Source organism: Salvelinus namaycush, chromosome 27 (assembly GCF_016432855.1).
Source record: "Salvelinus namaycush isolate Seneca chromosome 27, SaNama_1.0, whole genome shotgun sequence".
Classification (NCBI taxonomy): domain Eukaryota; kingdom Metazoa; phylum Chordata; class Actinopteri; order Salmoniformes; family Salmonidae; genus Salvelinus; species Salvelinus namaycush.
In genome coordinates, this window is record NC_052333.1 from 36,133,471 (window position 1) to 36,139,296 (window position 5,826).

General features: G+C 42.4%; 1 long non-coding RNA gene across 1 annotated transcript; it reads left to right on the forward strand.

Annotated features, from left to right (window-relative positions):
* Positions 1-307: 307 nt before the first annotated feature.
* Positions 308-1,465, forward strand: LOC120022719. Its single transcript, XR_005472628.1, has 2 exons — positions 308-505; positions 616-1,465. It is a non-coding gene; the product is annotated as an uncharacterized LOC120022719 (long non-coding RNA).
* The last annotated feature ends 4,361 nt before the right edge of the window (positions 1,466-5,826 follow it).

Consider the following 5,826-nt stretch of genomic DNA (forward strand, 5'->3'; position numbering starts at 1 on the left):
CTTATTTGATCACGTTCTCTGTCCCATTTCACACCACGACACATACATGTTCCACTCTCACAAATAGAACAAATGATCTTCACGTGAAACAAAATGGTCATATCTGTCTTGGGGTTATTTTTCAATGATAGGGAATCATTTATTTCTCCTTAGTGCATGTAACTTCATAACAACTTCGGATAAGTGAGACAAGGTTGAGGCGGAACTACACGTCGTGAATCCAACTGTGAGGCAACGTCAGTCAACAAAATACTACAGCTCCGACAGCATCATATTACAGCCAGCATTTACAGGGTTAACGCCGCCAACTCCTACAGTCAGGAAATTCGAGATGAGAGGGGGAAAAAGAGGGGGAGCAGCGTGCACCACAAAAGCACAGAGAGTAGAGAGGGAAGAGAGAGCAGACCATTTAAGACAAATGGTGAAGACTAGAGACCTCACCAGATCCATTCACACAGAAAGCTTCTGATCTCTATTCATGTGCCCCAAGGACATATGACTTACAGTAAGTAGCATTACCTTTCCTGAAGTACAGTAAGCCTCGTAACAAGTTTTTTTCCCAGCTGGTCTTACCTTCTCTTAACTGCCTCCTACGTTGCCTCCACTGCCAAACAGCGATCAAAGTGACAATATGTCCTACAACCACCAGGGTTGGGAATACGTTTCCAGGGGGGCTTGCCGCCATCAGGCCTGTGACCGAGTGGGATCTCGCAGGATCCAGAGACAGGTGGGAGGGCCCGGGTGAAAGGTGAGGGTGTATGGAGGAAGGGGGGGGCCAGCCAGGGGTGTGGTGCCGCCGTCCTGGACTTCAAACCAAAGAGGAAGCCAATATGCTTGCAACTTACGAGAGAGCAGAGCGAAAGAGCACCGCTCAAACCTTTTTTTCTCCTTCTGACTCAGACTGCTGGCAAAAGTAGCCGAGCTCCCACCCACTCTCTCTCGCTCGTTCCTTCCTTTCATAATCTCTCTGCTTCTCGTTCGTCCACTCAGACTTGCATTATTTTCTTCTTCACTTAGCCAGGTACATTTAAGTCGATTGATTGTAGCCTTCAGGTAACAAAGTAAAGAGTCCATAGGATGGATTTACATTAGTAAAATATGTCTAGTCAGATCGATCTCTCTTCCACATCAGATTTGCAACTGTTCTGTTTACAATAGCCTTAGTTGGATGTGTTGTGGCCAAAGCCACATTCCTGCTTCATGTGTGAGCGCGGCTATGAGCATACCGTAAATACCATATTATATAGACAAACATAAAAATGATAATGTTTTTAAACCTGCAGTTTTAGTTTACTTTTGCACTACGCACCATTTTAACTTCCATTCATTGTTATGTTTTATGTCGTGTCTTTATGTTGTGTTTACTACGTATGGTGCTTTCTTGTCTTTCTTGTAAAAGAGATGTACATTTCAAATGTGACCTCTCTGATTAAATAAAGGATGAATAAAAAGAAATAAAACACTATCTCTGAAGGTAGTGTGGGAGACATCTCATAAAGTGAGATGTTGATCCCGATCTGTCTCTTTACTTACACAAGTATCTCTCCTGGACCTAGTTTCTGTCGTCAAAGTAGTGTAGTGTGAAGTGATCTTCTATTGGCTGTTGCTACTCCATCTGGTTTGCTCCAAGGGAAGGCTCACAAACTGCTAGCAGGAAGCTACTAATTATTTTTCCACCCTCCCCATGAGTCATAAAAACCAAGGATCTCACTTTTTTTTCTCTCCAAATGTTTATGTTCCTATTTAGAAAGCTTCCCATTTCATTTTCCTAGAAGCTATGTCTTAACTCCATACTCATGTCCACAGGGTTTCCAGAAGCCTATAGAACTGGGTCTTGTTTCTTGACCACTAACCAATAAAAACCATCCAACCTCCAAATACCAACTCACGGTTTAAGCCTTCTGCCTGTAAATCCAAACAACTACCCCATTCTTTCTGGACAAAGAACGTCATTAAAAGACCTGAAGGTGAAATATCTTAGAGAAAAGCCAACCCCGGAGTAGGAATGTTCCTTAAAACACGGATCCTGTTGTCATGGCTGTCTCTTTGTAAGGTGCTCTCTTTGCAGAGCCGCACAATGCGTAAGTCCTTGACATTGGAACGTATCCCCCCCATCACAAAACAAACTATGACTTGTAACCGTCCCAAAGCCACAAAGCACACAAATAAAACCTACAGACACACTTCACATGACACGCCCCAAAATACAACATCAAAAGCTTTATTCTGTGGGCAAAATAAGTGAGAGTATTGCTTCCAGTGCTTTTAGGCTACAAACTGAACTACATACAGTATGCTCTAGCCAAATTAGCAAACCTTCCGGTCGGTTACACCTCTGTCAAAGGTGTGAAGCCTGGAGTCGAGGCTAGTTTCCCAGTAACGATAAGCAACACACAGGCACACTTTTACCAACCTACCAGGTATGATCTTCATCTATAGAAGATATCGCAAGAGGGATATTTAGCCTAAGAGGAGATATTCAGGATGTCAAAGACAGACCTGGTCTGAAGAGACAGAGAGGTGGTTTCTCTCGTATCTCTGTCTGATAACTCTATTATGAGGGGTGTCCCTTTCATGCTATTTTGAGGGTTGCCTATTTTACCCCTGCTGGTAAATGTCAACCAAAAGCATAGCGACCAAAACAATTGTCAAGGGGATATGGAATAGGCCTACACATTTAAGTTAAAAGTGGACATTGAATGGGCAATATGGTCATGATGAAGAACCTGACAGAAGAAAATATTCTTCTAGCTTTGTGATGTCACATCAACACTCCCACATTTAAACCACGTGGACAAGAGTGACTCATAAGAAATACATCTCAACAAAAGGCCTCAACTACAGTGTCGTGAAAAAATATTTGACCCCTTTACTGATTATTATTTTTTAAAGGTGGGGGGGGGGGGGGGGGGGGGGGGGTAGAGCAGATTTAATATTGCAGACATATTGTGGTTTCCATCAATGTAATTATTATCATTATTTACAATCCCCAATATATCTTTTTTTGTAAATATATACAGTGCATTCTGTTACATTACAGCCTTATTCTAAAATTGATTTAAAAAAATTGTCCCTCACCAATCTACACACAATACCCCATAATGACAAAGCAAAAACAGGTTTGTATGAACTTCAGCAAATATGTAAAATAAAATAAACTGACATATTCAGAGACCCTTTACTCAGTATTTTGTTGAAGCACCTTTGGCAGTAATTACAGCCTTGAGTCTTATTGGGTACGACGCTACAAGCTTGGCACACCTGTATTTGGGGAGTTTCTCCCATTCTTCTCTGCAGATCTTCAAGCTCTGTCAGGTTGGATGGGGAGTGTCGTTGCACAGATATTTTAAGGTCTCTAGAGATGTTCGATCAGGTTCAAGTCTGGGCTCTGGTTGGGCCACTTGTCCCAAAGACACTCCTGCATTGTCTTGGCTGTGTGCTTAGGGTCGTTGTCTTGTTGGAATGTGACTTCAACCCAGTCTGAGGTCCTGAGTGCTCTGGGGAAGGTTTTCATCAAGGATCTCTCTGTACTTTGCTCTGTTCATCTTTCCCTCAAACCTGACTAGTCTCCCAGTCCCTTCTGTTGAAAAGCATACCCACAGCATGATGCTGCTACCACCATGTAGGGATGGTGCCAGGTTTCCTCCAGACTTGTCGCTTGGCATTCAGGCCAAAGAGTTCAATCTTGGTTAAATCGAACCAGATCTTGTTTCTTATGGTCTGAGAGTCTATTAGGTGCCTTTTGGCAAACTGCAAGTGGGCTGTCATGTGCCTCGACACAATGGCTTGGTTTTTGCTCTGACATGCACTGTCAACTGTGGGACCTTATACAATGGTTCCTCCTTTAAAAGTTGCGTCATACTGCGGCACACCTTGCGTGCTGCTGCAGCATTCTGTGGCACGTCATTTAATTCTCAGCCATTTCTTCTGTTACTGCAAGTTATTACTAGTTTGACCACCAGAGAGCATCTTTGAGAAGCATTTGACACTATTCCGTATTGGCATTACCAGAGAATTTAAAACCTTTTTTGTAATAACATAGTATACGGGATTGATTTTAAGAAATTTGCCTTAATTAATATTATGGTGTTTCCATTCAGAAAAAATTGGTCAGTTTGTCAATTCGGGCCGTTTCGCTCTCGGAGCACACACTGGACGTTCAGGCCGAGGAGTAGGGTTGATTTGGCCTTAGAACGGCAGTCAAGCACCCAAGCTAACATTGGCTAGCTACTTCCAGACACAAATGAGACCACTCTGACCATTTTACTCACCCTAGCAGAGCTGATAAGGCAGTTTGTGTTAACCAGAGCGTTGGTAACTGTAAATGTGGTGCTGGAAACAATTTAATTGCGCTTTTTCCCCAACGTTTACTGACACTGGCCATATTCAACGGGTGTTGAGCGCTCGTTAAGTAATTATATTCTGTGCTCTGGTACACTCAGATGAGAGTGCTCTGAAATCCGTGTAGATAGTAGGCTGGACACATGACATTTTTAACAACGTTCTTTTCAGATAAAAACTAGTTCATTGCATCCGCCGTGGAGCCCAGCTTCATAATATGACCATATGTCCCAGCTGCTTGCCATTGTTTTGAAGTAATCGCGAAAAAACAGGCCTTATTTTAGTGCATTTTTCACCCTGCCAGCTCCTTTTAGTTCAATTGAGCACCGTGGCACCAACTCGCCTTCTGAATGTTCTATTCCCAGCTTATTGTTCAACGTCACAATGCCTGCTTCGCTATTGTTGGCAATGAGACCTGTTCACATTGTTTTATAGTTCAAATGTAAACAACAAAATGTAAACAACAAAAATAATTTTGGAACTCTGCGGTCTTCCCATTGTCTCCTATGGGGGAAATATAGACAACTCTGTCTGTCTATTTCGCCAAATATCTCGCAATGTGTATATATATATTTTTTTTTCAAATCGGGTGTAACCGGTGTGAAAAGACTAGCTAGTTAGCGGGGTGCGCGCTAATAGCGTTTCAATCGGTGACATCACTCGCTCTGAGACCTTGAAGTAGTTGTTCCCCTTGCTCTGCAAGGGCTTTTGTGGAGCGATGGGTAACGATGCTTTGAGAGTGGCTGTTGTCTACGTGTGCAGAATGTCCATTGAGAAAGCACAACGACTATACCATTTAGCTAAACTAAGAATGACGAGAATAATCAAGTCAATAAACGTTGGGTAGTTAGATAGCCTATAGTTAATATACTGGCAAGTTTGATGTATAACTACTAACGTTAGGTAGCTAGCTAACATACCGGTACATACTGCTGTAATGATATGCTATGTGGTTCGTAAGGACAGCGTAGCTAACAAATTGTCAGGAAACATAACGTGTAAGGTAACTTATTTGAAGAGTTATTACTTTATTACATTGAGTAGCAAGCTACCCCTTGGTCGTTAGGGCAAATCTGTCTGTGATGGGGGGGGAGTTTAGACACCTATTAGACTATTCTTTAGTAAAGGTTGTTCAGCTATTAGCCCTCCTTCCCAACTTGCAACAAATTGCTGTTCCCATCTCATTCCATTCCCTCTTCCATTCCTGTCTTCTTCAGTGGCTAAACCAACTTTTCCGTGGCTAAACCAACTGAACTTTATTGTGCCTTGATAACAAACTTGTATGACATTTGTAAATACGAATAAAATTGTTAAATTACAAGCATAGTTGGTTTAGCCACGTAAAAAGACAGGAACCTTCCCGCTATCCATGATTGGCTGAGATAATGGATGGGCTGGACATGCCGAGAGATGAGTTCAGGTTGGTCTGCCATGTAGCACCTTCTGTCTATAACATGAGCTGGTCAGTATGTGCAGGTAATCCTT